Raw genomic sequence first — 19,668 nt, forward strand, 5'->3', positions numbered from 1 at the left:
AACACCAAACTTTCTCGGCATGAGCTTGTCCTGGCTATCAATTTATTATAAAAACAGAGAAAACGGTGCAGGTTGGGGAGTGGGGAGTTCCTAGGATTCTTACTTCCATAAACTATTGATTTTCACTGTTTAGTTCTGCTCTCCTCTGTTAACTAAATAGAAAAGAAATTCTCGAATGGGATAAAACTAAGGGTCTCATTGCCCTTTTCCCCTCCATTGCAAGCTCCATCTTATGTAATAACATTGACTGTTGAGAGATAAAACAGAGAGGGAACATATCTGTACAAATGCAGAACCACCCATCCTGGTTTCTGGAATATGGTAGGTATTCCCTCTCCCGGTGAAGTTCCCTATTGCCTCAGATGCGGAAAAATGTAGAAGGAAACTGTCATATCAAGGTTCTGTCTCTTCTGAGGGAGTCTCTTCATATCTATTTCTCTGCATTCTTTTTTTTTTTTTTTTTTTGAGACGGAGTCTCGCTCTGTCACCCAGGCTAGAGTGCAGTGGCCGGATCTCAGCTCACTGCAAGCTCCGCCTCCCGGGTTCACGCCATTCTCCTGCCTCAGCCTCCCGAATAGCTGGGACTACAGGTGCCCCCCACGAGGCCCAGCTAATTTTTTTGTATTTCTTTAGTAGAGACGGGGTTTCACCGTGTTAGCCTGGATGGTTTCGATCTCCTGACCTTGTGATCCGCCCATCTCGGCCTCCCAAAGTGCTGGGATTACAGGCATGAGCCACCGCGCTCAGCCTCTGCATTCTATTACATTACTATATTTTTATTATATTTATTTTTGTTACAGTTGTTTGATAACTTTAAGTAGATAGTGCAGAAAGATATAAATGTTAATAGAAAAACATTTTAAAATTACATAAGAAACAGAAAAACTAGGCCGGGCATGGTACCTCATGCCTGTAATCCCAGCACTTTGGGAGCTGAGGCAGGTGGACCACTTGAGGTCAGGAGTTCAAGACCAGCCTGGCCAACATGGTAAAACCATGTCTCTACTAAAAGTACAAAGTTAGCCAGGCCTGGTGGGGCATGCCTATAATCCCAGCTACTGAGGAAGCTGAGGTGGGAGAATTGCTTGAACCTGGGAGGCAGAGATTGCAGTGAGCCAAGATCACACCATTACACTTCAGCCTGGGTGACAGAGCGGGATCCTGTCTCAAAAAAAAAAAAAAAAAAAGAAGAAGAAACAGAAAAACTACATAAACACAAACAAACTATATTATAATATTATTCTATTTTTCCAGTTAAATATAAAAATGTACTCAGGGTCAAGAAGAATTAAAAGAATCTACACTTTCCGAGGAAAATAAAGACAAAGCAACCAACAAAGCACAATGTAAATGTGAGAAGATGCAAAATATAACAGTTCAGGTGCAATGCACACGTGACCACATCTAGTACATAGTTCTTTTATTTTGAAGTCAAGAACTTACTGAATGTAATCAAAGAAAAGACTAAGTGAAGTCATTTATTCTATTGAACAGCATTTGGAAAGAACCAAATAACAACAATAATAACTAGCATTTATTTAGTACTGCTTTGTGGCAGGGACCATACTATATATTTTTCTGAATCCTTAAAATAACTTTGCAAAGATGGTATTACTACTCTTGTTTGACAAATACATAAACTGAGACTCAGAAAAGTTAAGTAACTTGTTCAAAGTTACACATTTAATAGATAGCATAGGAGGATTCAAACCAAGCTCTACTTTGAAAGCCTTTGAATCTTTGATTAAACAAGTGACTTTCCATTAGCCCAGATCAGGATTACAAGATTAAATGTTTAGAAAGGCTATGGAGGCAATAACAATGGGAGTAGCAGGCTGGTTGTAATTGTAATAGGTAACACAATTCAGCACTGGCAAAAGGCCTGTGGCCAACCGGAAAATACTTGTACCCCTTTACAAAGGGCCTGTGATACTCAGCTCCAACTGACTGTTACCAGGATGCAATGTATTGCATTACCAGGATCTGATATTAGAGGAATTTTCCATTATTTGGAGAAATTAGAAATCCACACTTTTATGGAAATATTCTATTTTTAGATATTGGTATAAATACAGCTTGCCATCAAACCACATCAGTACCCTAACATCATCTGTCCTAGATATGTTCTTAAAACACCAGAGTCAGCCTGCTGGTTATGGAGGCACAATCTATTCAGCACTATGGGTGGGCAATGAATGATCTATGGACGGCTGGAAAGAAATACTAAATTCCTTTCAATTAGTATGAGGCTCAGAGTCAGGCAGTAGAAACAACTCAGTAAGACCAACATGGCTCTAAGTGTGGCCCAAAATAGACCATAGACAGCTCACTCTGAATCTTGCTTGTGCATTTCACAGACTCTCACCTGTATTCCTTCAGGGGCCATAGACTTCATTATATCACTTATAGGACCCAATTACGAGACATCTGAATGCCATTTTTATCAAACTTACTGAGATGCGCCCTGTACACTCTACCTTTTCATTTTATCACTGACATTTCCATCCAAGTACTGGAAATGTCTCTAATGTTGTTCTGACACATCAAAGCAGATACAGCAGTCTTTCATTTCTAAACCTCTGGTCAGAGAGAACCTTTGAAAAAGCTCAACACTAGGTGAGCCCTCTCTACTCCTCAATAAGAGGGACACTTCCAATTCTCCTGAGACCCTATCTGAATGGGCTTAGAAACTTACTCAGATTCCCATCAAAATGAAGAAGCTCTGTCAAGTTCCCCAATTCTAGACCCAAACCTGTTAAGATAACAGAGGATCATACTGACTTTGGGGATACACATCAGTTAAAGAACAATGTGGCTTGTTTAAAATACAATATTCCTTTTTTTAAAGGTTTATCCAAACTGCTCATGCTAGACGTTGTATTTCCTGGTTCTTTACAAGGCTATAGAAAAATGAAAACACACACTATCATTAAAAGATTTATTCCAATTTTCCTAGACTCTTAGCAGGCTCTTACTAGGAATGTACATCCTTAACTTTGTTTACATAGCACAATGGAGACCACAAGGAACTAGACAATCTAGGCAAGCCTATTTGAGTAATTGCTAATTGAGTAAAAAGCTCTCATAAAAAGAATGTTATATGTATCATATGTTGCCAAGATACTAAGCCACTCTCATAACATGTAAGATGGGGCACTAAATTTCAGCATATTTATCCTTACCTGCAAGTCTTCTTCTCTTCATATTCAGATCCATGACATTTTTGCAAGAAATCAGCCTTGCATACCTCTTGTTGAAAAACAAAATAAAATGCTTCCCACTCATTTTTTTTTGAGTTAGGGCTTTTTTTTTTTTTTAATTCTTAACTGTTTAGGTTCTTATTCATTCAGACTAATTCCAATTTATGCCTAATTTTAATAGTTTGGATTTATTTTTGTATATTTGAATCTATCACAATATTGTCAGAGAAAAATTTCTTTTTAGAAATATACTGAGGGGCTGGGTGCTGTGGCTCACGCCTGTAATCCCAGCACTTCGGGAGGCTACTGAGGGCCGGGTGCTGTAGCTCACGCCTGTGATCCCAGCACTTCGGGAGGCTACTGAGGGCCGGGTGCTGTAGCTCACGCCTGTGATCCCAGCACTTTGGGAGGCCACTGAGGGCCGGGTACTGTGGCTCACGCCTGTAATCCCAGCACTTTGGGAGGCCACTGAGGGCCGGGTACTGTGGCTCACGCCTGTAATCCCAGCACTTTGGGAGGCCACTGAGGGCCGGGTACTGTGGCTCACGCCTGTAATCCCAGCACTTTGGGAGGCCACTGAGGGCCGGGTACGGTGGCTCACGCCTGTAATCCCAGCACTTTGGGAGGCCAAGGCAGGCAGATCACTTGGGGTCAGGAATTTGAGACCAGCCTGGTCAACATGGTGAAACCTCATCTCTACTAAAAATACAAAAATTAACTGGGTGTAGTGGTACGCACCTGTTATCCCAGCTACTCGGGAGAATGAGGCAGGAGAATGGCTTGAACCTGAGAGGTGGGGGTTGTAGTGAGCCACAGTCACACAATTGCACTCCACCCAGCCTAGGTGACAGAGCCCTCTCATTAAAATAAAAGAAGAAGAAAGAAAGAAAGAAATATACTGAGAACTTTCATGATACCATGTTTATGTCCTTCACAAATGTGGTCTACAGAACTTTAAGTTCATGTCTAAAAAAAAGAAATGTTAATCTCCATTGAATCATCAGCAGAACTTAGAAAGTGTCTTGCTATTTTCATTGTCTATTCTCTTCTCGTGTTTTATTTTATGCAGAAACTTTTCCTTTGTAGCAATTTACTCCTCAAAATTTCCTAACCCTTAAATCTGAAAGGGACAATACGGTAACAGCCTATACTGGGGTGATCATTCATTGCAGTTTTTACCAGGACAATCCTGGCTTTCACCTGCTGTCATGGTATAATTGCCAGCAGTGCCCCTTCACACCCTCAAGTGTTCCAGTTCGAATGATTCATTAAATGGCTACTATACTATGTGCTGTGACCTTCTTCTTCACAGCCCTCTGTAACTTGTGGGTTAATAGGAGCAACTTAAATAAATTTGTTAACATTATGCTCAGTATAATGGAGGTCAGAAAAATTACTTTGAAATGCTTGCTTTAAATAATGTACAGTGTGTCTCTCTATGATCAGAAATCCACATGATAAATAGTTGCTTGAGTTTAATTTCAAAGATTATGTTTTCTTCTCTGTAAATAAACTTGAAATAATTTTCTAGTTGGTAAATGAGACTACAAAACGATGTACACTTATTTTTTGCTTTGACTGCCAGGAAATGAAGCCTAACTTTTTGCAAAAGTAATGCAACTTATATAAAAAAAGAAATATTTTGTAGCTAGAAGCATCTATTATCCTCTCTGCGTCTTTCAGATACGTGCTGTGCTCTTTGATCCATATGTACCTTACCTTTCACTATCATCCACCTACATGTTCTTTTCGAAGTTGGTCAATATACATTTTACATTGTGTAACTTCCCCCCCAAATAACTAAACTTCTCATTAGCCCTGTAAGTTCTAATTGAGGCAAATTAAAAGATGTACTAGAGGTACCATTTAATGTTCCAAACATGATGAATTTCCATAATATCATTAAGAAGATGACACCAACTCTCAAGCTGAAGTAATGTATATTTGAATCATCCTAAATCCCTAATATACACTTCCCTCTTTCCTGTCCACATAAGAATCTGGCGGAAACACAGAGCATGACTATACGAGAAGGCATTAGACTGAGACTTCAAGTATGACAACATGACCTAATTCAAATCATGAAGGAAACATGTTGAACATTCTTGCTCACAGCAGTCATTCAACTGTAAGAAGAGTCTAGAGTTCTATCCTAAGTCAGGATGGAAAGCAAATAAAAGGGAAGTCCAAAGTCTCAGGTGGAAAACACAAAAATAATTAAGATTGAATTCTGAAATAATTCTACTGAGATGCACAAGGAGAGCTTCCAATGAAACTTGAAAGAAATAATATTAGCAAAGCCAGAAACCCACCTGAGACATAATCCTTCCTCTGAAAAAAAAACTACCATGTCAATAATGGCTACCCTTTTGGGTGCTTGCTATGTGTCAGACATAGTTGCCAGCAATTTCCATGGATTAAATCATTTACTCTTGTTTCATTAAATCTAAGCTACTACTTAAGCTAGTCTGACAAATCGCATCACGGAAGGGGGTATGTGAGCACGTTCTCAGCAAGTTCAGGCTACTGAAAAACATTAGGCAAGTTAACTATTCTTTATAGTTGATCTAATATTTGATAAGTAAGTTGAAAGTGGATACTTAATCTACTTTTAATCCTGGTACTTTCATTTAAAAAGTCTTTAGAAATTATCCAACGAGACACACTGGGACACATTTTCAGCACTTCGCTGACCTTTGGGGACTTGCCAATAATGAAACGAGAGTTCAAAATCTAAATAATAAAATTTAATAGTGCACTGTTGATACATTTTAATCTAAATGAAACTTCCAGAACATTTATGGGCAGACAGTGACCAAGAGTCATCTTCAAGTGACAAGCAAGAAGGTGCCGGCACGTGTGGAGAACTGTCTATTACAGAAGAGCCAGCACAGACGTCTCTTATTCATTTAGCCCAGGTCAGCTTTTTTTTCTTTTTTTTTTTTTTGGAGATAGTCTCCCTCTTTCTCCCAGGCTGGAGGGCAGTGGCACGATCTTGGCTCACTGTAACCTCTGCCTCCCAGGTTCAAGCGATTCACCTGCCTCAGCCTCACGAGTAGCTGGGATTACAAACATATGGCACCAGGCCTGGCTAATTTTTGTATTATTGTTATTATTATTATTATTTCTAGTAGAGACAGAGTTTCGCCATGTTAGTCACGCTGATCTCAAACTCCCAACCTTAAGTGATCTGCCCACCTCGGCCTCCCACAGTGCTGAGATTACAGGTGTGAGTCACCACGCCCAGCCCCAGGTCACTCTTTGATCCTACTCCTCAGCAAGTGATATAATCTAACCATTTCCAGGTAACAAATCAGAGAAATTATATTACAACAACAGTGTTGTTTCCTTCTACCTTCTCAATTAAAAACATTCGAATAATTCATTAACTTAGATTTTAGAAATATTAAATCATGTTAATTCATAAAGGCATTATTAACTAATGGAAAAAGGAACATTAACTAGTATATATTAACTAATATTCCACATTATTAACAAATGGAATAAGAACAACATTGTCTTATTCATTTGAATATTGTGTTATTCATTTGAAAGTTAAAAACCAACCAACTTTGGACATATCCTCGAGATTATGACTATCACAAACACCTGCTTAGGTGGCCTTAAATAAAGGTACAGTAGCTCTAATAGTATGATACTAATGTTAGATTTTTTTACTTTTATATAATTATAATGTCGATTTAAGTCGGTATGATTATTAATCATTTTATAGTCTTTCTGAGTTTTAGTGATTTAGTCATTCTACTCTATAAACAATAAAGTTCATAGACCAAAATACATCATTGTAATAGGTAGACAAGTATCCACAGCCACTAAAAGTGACCTCGGCATTATGTTTATTTTCTAAAATTTCAGCAACATAATGGTTTCTCTACATAAAAGTGAAGACTGCTTTGGCTGCCTAGAGCAATCACAAAAAATTTTACCCAGCAAGATGCAAAATCATCCCACATTATAGTTATTAGGCATTTTTATGAGTACAAATAAACAAAATGAAGCAGAAATCAGTATTTCTTGGCCTCTTTAGTATCATATATATTTATATCTACAAGAAGTACTTATGCATTTATCAAGGCAATTTTATAGAGAAAATTACTCACATTCATGAAATAGGAAATAAACTGAGGGACAATTCACCTAACAGATCAGTGGAAATCAGAGATCAAAGTCATGATACTGTACTGAAGCTTGAAGACCACCCTGATCCTCCAAGAAGAAAACTTCTATCCTAGAAAACCTGTTTATATGTCTAATATCCCTGAGAGTTTGAGGCCACATCAATATATCTGGCCTTCTGCATGAATTCGCTGTGAGTTTTAGTAGAGATGCTGAAAACAAATCTGGTGATAACGTAGAGGCAGCACAGGAAAGCAGAAAAGAGTCCTCAATGGCTTAGCACATAAGATATGTCCACCTGTTCCTGACTGTTCCCCAGCTTGCTAAAGGCCCTTGGGTAAATTATTCAGCCTTCCTTTCCTCAACTGTGAAAGGAAGAGCTTGAGCTAGATAATCTAAGAGAGCTCTATGTTTTTTATTTTGCTTTTAGGGTTTTTTTGAGAAAGAATATTTGAATTTGCCAAAAATGCTTATATTGCTATTTCACAGTCAGATAAATCATTCTAGAACAGACAGGCAAGCAGTTCATCCACTACACTTTAAACTAAAAGGTAGCTATAGTGTGACTGCCGTGAGCTGTGTGAGAAATAAGAAACTTTACTTTTGATATAGATGCTGTGTGAATTTGGGCAATTCATTTACCCACTTTGAAATTCAGCTTCTTTGTCAGTAAAAACAGTCTTGAAAAGATTAAGTGAAATAATATATGTGAAAGCATTTGGTGAAGCATAAAACGCTACACAAACGCAAGGTGATTTGTTATGTGCATGAAGAGATATCACGTTTATCAATAATCCTGCTAACATTCAGACCACTTCAAGTCTAACCAGACACCCAAATACCTCTGTACCTCTATCATCCACATACAAAATACAACTGCAGTGACAGCAGCACTAGAGTTTTTGATTTAGAAAGAAAATATTTCGACCGGGTGCGGTGGCTCAAGCCTGTAATCCCAGCACTTTGGGAGGCCGAGACGGGCGGATCACGAGGTCAGGAGATCGAGACCATCCTGGCTAACACGGTGAAACCCCGTCTCTACTAAAATACAAAAAAACTAGCCGGGCGAGGTGGCAGCGCCTGTAGTCCCAGCTACTCGGGAGGCTGAGGCAGGAGAATGGCGTAAACCCGGGAGGCAGAGCTTGCAGTGAGTGGAGATCCGGCCACTGCACTCCAGCCTGGGCGACAGAGCGAGACTCCGTCTCAAAAAAAAAAAAACAAAAAAAAAAAAAAAAGAAAAGGAAATATTTCTGCTTTTACTATGGGATATTTGTTTTCATCAACTTTGACACCTTAATCTTCTTTTATTATGTTAAGGATTTAAGTATTTTACCAGTACCTGCTTTTGTCTGATGAATTTGTTTGCAAATGGCTAAACACTTTAATTGACAATTCTTTTTAAACAGCCAACGCTTTGTACAACTATTATTTCTTGGCTTTTATGCTGAGTAATTTGACAGCCATTAACATTTTTTGCTTTATTTTATGGAAGAGTTTCACCTGCATTGTTATCATTAAGTTACAAAATAATCCAGCAGCTCTAGAAGCTCCAAAAGAGAAGCACCAAATTAAATGATAAGCAATCCCACTAAGAAAATGAATTTGTATTTGTGACTTTAGAGCCCATAACCTACATATTAGCTTCAATGAGTAAAGCTCCAGATACTACCATTAATTGATAGAAACACCAAGCCGGGAAGCTGTTACTGTCCTCACAAACTTCACCGAGGCAACACAGATGGACGACTGTTTAAAGAAGTCCACACACCTTTTTCTTTCTCTCTCTCTCTCCTCCATCCCCTCCCCCCACCCCGCCCCAGACAGAGTTTTGCTCTTGTCGCCCAGGCTGGAGTTCAATGGCGGTGCGATCTGGGCTCCCTGTAATCTCCGCCTCCCGGGTTCAAGCAACTCTCCTGCCTGTCTCCTGAGTACCTGGGATTACAGGCGTCCGCTACCACGCCCAGCTATTTTTTTGTATTCTTAGCAGAGACAGGATTTCACTATATTGGCCAGGTTGGTCTTGAACTCCTGACCTCAGGTGATCCACCCATCTCAGCCTCCCCAAGTGGCACGCGCCGCCATGCCCAGCCTCTTTTTTTAAAAAAAATAAACAAGCAAAAAAATCCATCTTGCTCTTAGGTCCAAAAATTCTACTCTTGCTACTCTCAGGAGTCTGCTTATTACCTGCTCCAACAGGAAAGCTGCATTTACATTAACTTCCCCTTCTTATTTTCAGGAAGTTCCAGAATGTAGAGACTGACCTAACTAGATATGAGTGAAGCTCATTTAACAGATGCCTTTCAGTTCTGGATTTGAGGAATCACATCATTCTGAAGTATTCTCACATGCATTTATATATCAGTTCACCAACTGCTGAGATCAGGTCTGCCAGGTTTCTCTTAGGGTTAACATTTACTGTAGTTGTCTTATAGTTACCTTCAGTGAATCCTTCCTTTTAGGATCCAGTACTTGTAATCTGCAGTAGTTAAAATGGGGTTTAGGACTCTGGATGGAACCAGAAAAGGACTCTGGATGGAAGACTGCTCATCTCCTGTTTATTCCTACCCAAAGAGAAACCTGCTTTGGTGTTCTATAACATAAGCACAGTAGTTGCCCCTTATCCCGGGGGAAATACATTCCAAAATCCCTAGTGGATGCCTAAAACCACATACCAAACCTTGTATATACTATGCTTTTCCTATACATACCTATGATAAAGTTTAACTTATAAATTAGGCACAGTAAGAGATTAACAACAGTCACTAATAATGAAATAGAAGAATGATAACAATATGCCAGCAACACTACTCTTGCACTTTGGGGCCATGATTAACTTCAATAAGGTTGACTTGAACACAAGCCATGACAGTTAATCTGATAACTGAGTTACTAAGTGACTAATGGGCCAGTAGCATAGACAGTGTGGATATGCTGGACAAAGGGGTGGTTCAGGTACCGGGCAGGATAGGGCCAGACACTGCGAGATTTCATCACACTACTCAGGATTACATGAAATTTAAAACTTATGAATTGTTTACTTCTGGAAATTTTCATTTCATATTTTCAGACCTCAGCTGGCCACAAGTAACTGAAACTACAGAAAGCAAAACTGAGGAAAAGGGGAGACTACCGTAAACATATATGTGAGTTACTGTGTTACACAGGTTAGTTGAGATCAAATGTCGTTGTAGATTTTTATTCATCTTTTTCTTTCGTCTTAACTCTGAAAACTTCAAATGGCTTTCTTCTAAGCCACAATCTAAATAACTTGGATTTAGAGGGCTTTTTTGTGCAGCATAAAATATACTATGTACCAATAATTTTGTATGAAGACATATTATATGTTTATTTTTATATTTTCTGACATCCCCACTAGAATGTAAGTTCCACAATGGCAGAGAATTTTTATCTTGCTCACTGGTGTTTTCCCCATCTAACCAGTTTTTGACACTGAGAAAATACTCAGTAATATTTGTTTAATAAATAGATGAATGAATGAATCCCAAACAAGGCATGATGGGCCTCATTTACTGCCAAAGGAATGGCCAATTTATTTTTATTTTTTCTGTTTTATTAATTTGTAATAGGGGAAGCAACACAAAGATGAACCACATTTTTGGAAAGCTAATAATCTACCCTCCCTATATTGCATTCTCCCTAAGGAATCCAGTAGTAATATACTTTTCTATTCCTTTCTCCATGTTCACAAAAATGTATACTAATACCTAGAGGTTGATTTGCTTCCTTCCTTCCTTCCTTCCTCCTGTCCTTCCCACTCTTTCTAACATTTACTCTGAAGTTCCTTTTTTCCTACTCACAACATGAGTTCAAAATAAATAGATAGAACACTGGTCTTCCTAAGGACTAAGTAAAGAAATAGTTGAATTAATATAACCATTCTTTTGGTAGACATTCAGGTTGTGTCTCAACTGGTGTCACTATAAACAATGTTTATATAAATATTTTTGTAAATAAATACTTATAGAGAACTGGATTAATGCCTGTCAGATATGTTATCAACACAGGATTTCTGAGTCAAAACTATGCAAACTCATTGTCTATTATATGAGCTGCAAGTATTTTTATGAGGTTCATTATTTTACCTTTTATTTTGTTTATGCTATTGTTGAAGACAATTCTCCATGGGTCTTGGATTTCATATGTCTACTGAGCAGAGGCACTGACTGCCTTTGCCCTGCACTATCTTTACAAGGATGTTTGTATAGAGAGCAGCCATGGAAAGCAGAGATCGTACCTCCCTCTAAATAATAATAATAAGCAGGCATGCTTATTGTCCATTATAAAAATTTTAGGGTCCCTAAGCTCAGGACATCTCTTCTGTAACCTACTGTGTTTGCATGTGTTACCTGATACTCTCCATTTCACCATGTGGGAACTGGGGCTCAAGAAACAGGCACAAGAACATGCTGATCCATTAAGTTGTGGGAGGCCCTTTAGCCTGAAAAATGAATAAAATCTCCACACTTCATGGTTCTATATAGCTGTGCATGCTTTAAAAGATTAATACTCCAATATGTATATCTTTAAATCTTCCAAAGATCTAATTTTGGTGGTCCTTCACACTCTATATATATGTGTGTGTATATATATATATATATATATATGTTCTGGTAAATTTTATTCTAACTTTTTTTTTACACTTAAATATTTAACATAGATTACATTTTTGCCAGTTGTGAAAGACAAGGTTCTTAGCTTTTTCTTTTCCACATGACAGCAATCTTTATTAAATAAATTGTCCTTTACCCATTGAATTAAAAGTTTATCCTTACCATGTACTGACTTCCCATACATATTAATACTTGACTCCATTTTGGTATATTTTAGTCTTCACCAGTCCATTTATGTAGATTCTCCTGAAAACAGAATGATGTTTTGATTATAGCAACTTGGTATACATTTTAATTTTTGTTAAGGCGTAACTATCTTCACTATTTTATTCAAAATGTTTTGGCTATTCTCCAAAATTTATCCTACTATGTTTGTTATTTAAAGTGAATATTACCTATTCCAAATCCATTGAAATCCATTGAAATGCTGAGTGGAATTACATTAAATTACATAATGTTCTCAGAATTATTGCTATTTTTGTGACATTAGAGTTATTTTATCTAGACATTTACTGTTTGGGTCTTATTTAAGTATGTTTGTTATATTTCATAATTTCTTTTTATAATCAAGTACTTATATCTAGGTGGTTTATAATTTATTTTTCTTTGGATCAGGATACATATAGACACATATACAAATGACTTTTACTTCAAATAATCTTTACTAACTAGATATTGCTAGTTAGCACAAAAGCTATTAATTTATATATTTTAATTCAGTAATCTTAACAATTTCCTTAATCTGCCTGAGAGTTAATAAATCCTCTTGTGTAATTTCATTATTAGCAGATAATTTTTTAAGTTTTTTTCACATATTTATATCAATTTTTCAAAGATCTATAAAAATATTTTTGCCTCATTATGTTAACTAAAATCTTCAAAACACTACTTGAGTAATAGCAGTGATAAGCAGCTATCTCTGTGTTACTTATTACATTATTGAAAATAATTTGAGGCCGGGCACAGTGACTCACACCTGTAATCCCAGCACTTTGGGAGGATGAGGCAGTGGATTGCTCGAGGCAAGGAGTTCAAGACCAGCCTGGGCAACATGGTGAAACCCCATCTTTACTAAAAATACAAAAATTAGATGGGCACGGTGACATGCACCTGTAATCCCAGCTACTCAGGAGGTTATGGCACAAGAATTGTTTGAATCAAGGAAGTGGAGGTTGAAGTGAGCTGAGATCATGCCACTGAACTCCAGCCTGAGTAAAAGAGTGAGACTCTGTCTCAAAAAAAAAAGAAAAATATAATTTGAGCTTTCTTTTAAAAATATAATATTAACAGTAGATTTTTATGTTTTCCTATCATGTCTAAGTAATTTCCATATGTTCTTATTTTATAAGCTTTTATGAGGAATAAATGAATTTTACCAATGCTCATCTGACATCTTACAATATAATAATTATAATTCAAATTTTTTGGTATAATACATTTTACATGTGACTTAATAGCGTTAAACCTTGTAAACTGAGTAAGTTTCCCCTAATCACAAGTTAGTATCATTTTAAAACATGGATTAGCCAACATTTTATTTAATTTTAATATCTATATTCATATGTAAAAATGATCCTTAGTTTTCTTGAGGATACAGAAACAGCTTTGATGTTAAACTTATGCTGGCTTCTTAAAATGAACTGGGACGGTTTCAATTTTTTCTGTTCCTTGGATTATTTCAATAATATACGAAGTACCTTTTTTAACGCTTAGAATGCAGTTACAAAATAATCTCAATCTAATACTTCAAAATTTTTAGATTCTAATTGCCTTTCAAATATATCTTTTGGTTATTTGTTATTTGGTGTTTTCAACTGATAGTTCAAAGGCTTTAACACCTATGACATCAAATGAAGATCTCAGGAGGTTTCCTCAAGAAGATTGGTAAAATAAAGAAGGAAGGGCTAAGTCCCACAGGGAAACCACCATTAGATAGTTACTTCATTAGCTCACACTGCAAAGAACCACCTTTCAAACATGGATGTGAGTAACCGCTGGAAGCAACAGGACAAAAAAACTAAAGGATTCAAATTGTTGAAAACAGAAAAGAACCTTAATTTGCTCTCTTCTCAAGTATTCCTCCAACTGAGAAAGACAGGGTGACTCAAAATGGCCCCATTCCATTTTCTTTGTCCCTAAATCTGCTTTGCCCTAGTTAGGCTTCATTTTAAACAAGGTCAGGAAATAAAATAGTACTTTCCTTTGCAGAAGCAATATTTTTTACAAACATCTCATGCCAGTATTTAGCTCCTCAATATATTTCTCTTAATTTTTCAATAAGCATCTCCTCTCTGGCCTCTGTTCCTCACACCAGTTAACTTTTCCTCTTTTCCTTCTCATAGTCTTTGGTGGCTTTTTTATCAGGCAGCTGAAATGTATCCCCTGATGTCAGTTATTTCCTATATCACTGGGTTTATAATTTTATCTTTGCTTCTCTAGCTGACTATTTTCCCAATTCTCCATTAAGCTACACACCCACACCAGGCACGGGCTTCTTTCCATTATGCACTTACAGTTACTGTGAGTCACCAGAATTACCCTCCTAAGAGCACACTAACTCTTCCCAAAATGATTTAATTGCTTCTGATGCAATCTTTGAGCCTCTTCCTATCCTCATCAACATAAAAACTAAATCTGTTGTTGTTTCAGAAAGTAAACCACATTGAGCATGCTGTACCACCAGGAGATGAGATGTAGAACAGTAACTAGATGATAAAGACATTATCATCAAGCTCAAAAATACAATTAAATCACATCAAAGATTATCAAGAACACTATACTCTGTTCTCCTTCGTCTCAGCACACTATAAAAAATAGGTCCATGCTTTATCAGGAAAGGGCCTTTGCATTTTGATCTATGTTAAAAGAAATAGACTGCTCAGGCTGATAGGACATAGGTTATTGGAATTAAATTCTAAATTAACATAAATTGCCATGCCACCTCTCTATGGTAGAATCCAAGAAATTGTTTTTTAGAAAATTAAATAATTTCAATACAGTAGAGAACAATAATCCCTTTTTTTTTTTTTTTTTTTTTTTTTTTAGAGACAGAGTCTCACTTTGTCACCCAGACTGAAGAGCAGTGCCGTGATCTCGGCTCACTGCAACCTCTGCCTCCTGGGTTCAAGCGATTCTCCTGCCACAGCCTCCTGAGTAGCTGGGACTATAGATGCATGCCATCACGCCTGGCTACTTTTTTGTATTTTAGTAGAGATGGTGTTTCACCATGTTGGCCAAGCTGGTCTCGAACTCCTGAGTTCAGACAATCCACCCACCTGGGCTTCCCAAAGTGCTAGGATTACAGGCGTGAGCCACCACATCCAACAATAATCCAATTTTTGTAATTTATCCTTTAAGTCTAAAAGAAAGAGAATTAGAGGTCTTCATGGAAATAGTGTATATTTTCCAGAAAATAAACAAAAAGACCACAATGGAAATCTTTTGAAAAGAATAACTTACAAGAGGATAGCAAAGTATTTCTCATGAAGTCTCTGCTATTTAACTATATCTCACCTTTACTGTGATCACTCTGCCCTTCTGCATTTGAATTATGTTTCTTGGACTTGGTACAAGTGCTAGAGAGACTTACTGAGTCCAGATATTCCATGTGTTCCCCCACATGACTAAGCTTCCTTTGCAGTGAAATCAAGGCCACTGACTTGGTTTGATGAATGGGCTGCGAGCTCAAGTGTCCCTTCTGAGCTCAGTAAGTCGGAAGCTGATATGCTTCCTCCATCCATCGCTTCCTATGCTGCTGCAACCTAAAAGGCCACGGGGCAAGAGCTCAGCATCACAAGATTCAGTTCCCTGAGTCCCCTCGTGGAGGAAAGTCTCTGCCAACCCACAGGCTATATGAGTTAGAAATAAATTTCTGTTGACTAAGTTACTAAGATGTGGGGCTTTAATCAGTTGCATTAGCATTGATTACCCTACATAACACAATGCATGATCATAAAACATTAGGGCAGTAGGGGCCTGAGAGATCGTCTGTGCTAGTGTGTTTCAAACTTCAGATTGTGTTTTTCAAAGGAAGATTTTCATCAGGTGAAATTAAAAAAAAAATGTAGAGATAAAAGTGAAGCTGTTTTCTTAGTCATGGTGGGGGATCTGCTAAAGCCCCAGCCTTGTCTCTGCCCCCTGCCTTATCTCCACCTTCAGGTACTAAATAGTCTCCAATGTCCACAACTGCATAGGTACACACAGTAAAGCCACTTGCAGGACATGGCTTGAAAGACATGAATCTAGGTCAACTCCCTCCGTTTGTGGAAGTTCTAGGGGCTTACACGTCTTACTTAGGTAGGTTCTTTTTCACACATAAAAAGCAAAACCAGGGCACTTTTTTTTCTGTGGGGTGTGTGTGTATGAGTGTGTGTATGTGTGTGTGAGTGTGTGTGTGTGAGTGTGTGTGTGTATGTGTGTGTGAGTGTGTGTGTTGTGTGTGTGTGTGAATTTTGACAACCTACATCCGAAGATGGAAGTTTGAATCTACCAGACAGTGACGTTTTTGAGAGAAAGTGTTGCAACAATGGCTTGTCATACTGGAAATCAGTTTGGTATTATTTTCAAGAGCTGAACAATCACATAGCTCTTATGATCCAGAAATCCCGTTCTTAGAAATATATCCCCAAGAGAATCCCTTGCACATGTATAGCAAGACTTACGTTCAAGACTATTTTTAGCAGCACTGTTCACCACAGAAAGAACCTATTGTGAAGAGTGTTTTTCCTTGGGAGACTTGATGACTATGATGTGGTATATTTTACCGAAAGTTAAATTGAATAAACTAGCAACATGCAAAATATGATGAATCTTAGCAAAGTACTATAAAAAATTAAATCCCAAAAGATTACATATAGCATAGTATCCTTTTCCATAAACAGCAAAGAAAGCAAGTATGTGCATACATGTGTGTGTACATGTACACAGGTAATATACATAATACTTATACAAGCAATGAAAAAATATTTCACATTTCACATATATACAAGCAATGCATACATATTTCACAAATAGAAAGAAAAACACTTTAATGATAAACACAGGAGTTGGGATGATACTGGCCTGGATGAAGTGGGGCACCAAATCACATGAAGGGCATACATATGGCCTAATGTCAGTCATTATTTCCAAGATCTCAGCTTCTACTTTAGATTCTGGATTCATGAGTACTCATTATTTTAGCATATATATGTGGACCAACAGTGAGCATGTGATCTGAACCTAGAATTGTAACTGAATTCTAACTGTAACTGAATTGTAATTGAATTCTAAGCCTGAGGTCTAATGAAAAAATGTAATCTTTAAAAACCTAAATAAATTTTAGGATAAAAAAATGAAGGAAAAATTTGTTTTATTTTCCTTCTATAAGTATACCAATTACACACTTAGCTATGTTTGGTTGGGATATTGAAGAGAAATCCAGCCATTATCTGCTACCATAGGCAGCTTTTGGAAAGATAGATAAAGAACTATTCTAGGAGAACTAAGACTGCAAATGGTAAATGATGCCTAATTTAAGAATAACAGTGGACTACCACAACCTAAAGATGAGAAAAGTATATATGACACACTCAATTATGGCTGTTAAAATATACATATGCAATACATATACTCACTCCTTACCTAAGGAGGAAGATAAAATGGAACCAGAATGGTTTAAAGTATGCAGCCCTCAAATGCTTCTCACTGATCACTGCATAGCCTCAATACTAGCACAGCAAACTTTCACTGACTAGTTTTCTCCCCCAACCAGCTGAGTAATCTTCAGCAAATCATCCAGCCAATTTTCATACTCAGTTTCCTCATTAGCTATGAGCATTAGGAAACAAATCAAAGTATTCGTACAGAGTCTGAGACTTAATTGTTTTTTGGAAAATATTGATTGAATTTTAATCTCAAAGTACATAGTAAGGAAAAGAAGATTTTTGTGATATACCTTCAGTGGTGTTTTAAGCAAGCTACATTGTGTATTAGATTTAACCCCTTTAAAAAATGAATAGTTTAGCCTCACTCCTATGCCCTTTCTTAAACCTGTTCATTCAGAAACAGCAAAAGCACACATATACACATTGGTAGTCTAAATGTATAGTTTCTAAACGAATACTAATGTATAGTTCTAAACTACACAAATAGGTTTCCAATGTATAAACTATATAATAGGCTTTCCATTTATGAATCAATGTTCATTTATACAATATCTGAGCTTTCAGAATTATTATTTTGTTTTATTTGACACTGTTATAATTAAGGTGATGAATTTCATCATTTTAACGCTAAAGTTCCATTAAAACATTTACTAAAATTCGGGAATTTTTAAACCATGGAAACTTAATTGCATTAATTGTCCTTTCTCACCCTCAAATGTTTCATAACGAAACTAAATAATGGATGCAATAATGAAGCAAAGGACAAGCTGGATTTGCATATTTTATAAACATGCTCAGGAGAGTGACTGTGCTACTTTGCTTCAAATGCAAGTTAGGTTAATCATGTGTTTATGAAAGAGAAAGCACAATTTCCTCAGGCCACGGAGGTGCTCAGAGAGGTGACTTTGAAATGATGTCCTCCTAGATATCTTCCTTTGCTCTCATGTGAGAGAAGATGAGAAAATAAAGCTTACAAAAGAATATTCATGTTCACAGAGAGGATAACTGTGAAACTGTTAAAGCAGTTTCCCATAGCCCCCAAAACAGGACATAAATATTTTTAATTTACTGAGAGCTAAAGGAGATAGATACAGAAAATCCTCTCTGAGCTCTAACTCATAAAACATATTGAACTTGCCTACCCAAATGAAGTGTGTCTTCAAAAGGAGTGAAAGAGGCCACTCCCTTTGATCAGGTTTTGCTCCCTAAGTCAGTTCCAGGGAGGCCCACAACTCACTAGGTTGGCAGCCATCCTGCTCTCCTCCCTACATGTTTCCGCAAGAGTAAGCAGAATCCTGTCCCTAGCCACTCTGCCTCACTCCCCTCTTCTCCATCCCCCACCTCCCATTTACACACATACACCTGAGAATGTAGATCCTCAACAACCGTGAAGGAAGTAGCACAGTGTATTTTTGGAACAGTGTTCTTCCAAACAATGTCTTCTTGGGTGAAGGATCTATGAATAAGAAATACCCCAATTCATTTGGAATATGTTTTGCTGGATATACTGCATTAGTTCAATATAACAGGGATAACAAGGCCCTTGAGAACAAAGACAAACGGCACATGAGCAAAGAAAAATATACTACACGAAATCCTAACAGAATCTTAAAATTAAGAGGAAACTATGCATGTCTCAGTCCAATCTGCATCTGAGAAGAAAAATTTACCATCGCACATGTGGACAAAGAGCAAGACCAAGGTCAGTCTTCTCCGTTTATTGGAAATTCTGATCTTACACTGTTTGAGGATGAGAGACAGAAAAAAATACATGTGACTTATGAAAAATATTGTCAAATAAGGTTAAGATTCAGAAGATAAATGATATGTCTGAAAATAATCTAGAGTAGGATTCAGAAGAAATCTTCCAGGAACAGTTTGATATCCTCAAAAAAGTTCAAACAATATGGTTGCTATGAAATAAAAGGAGACCGTTATAATAACTAGGTGAGGAAAAAATCAAATGAATTATATAAGGATGAACTGCTAACCAAAAAAAAAAAAAAAACAAAGAGAAAAAGCTAAAGCCAAGTTAAAATTCATGTTGAAGGCAAT

The sequence above is a fragment of the Trachypithecus francoisi genome, unplaced genomic scaffold (genome assembly GCF_009764315.1).
Source record: "Trachypithecus francoisi isolate TF-2019V2 unplaced genomic scaffold, Tfra_2.0 Lachesis_group2, whole genome shotgun sequence".
Taxonomy (NCBI): Eukaryota; Metazoa; Chordata; class Mammalia; order Primates; family Cercopithecidae; genus Trachypithecus; species Trachypithecus francoisi.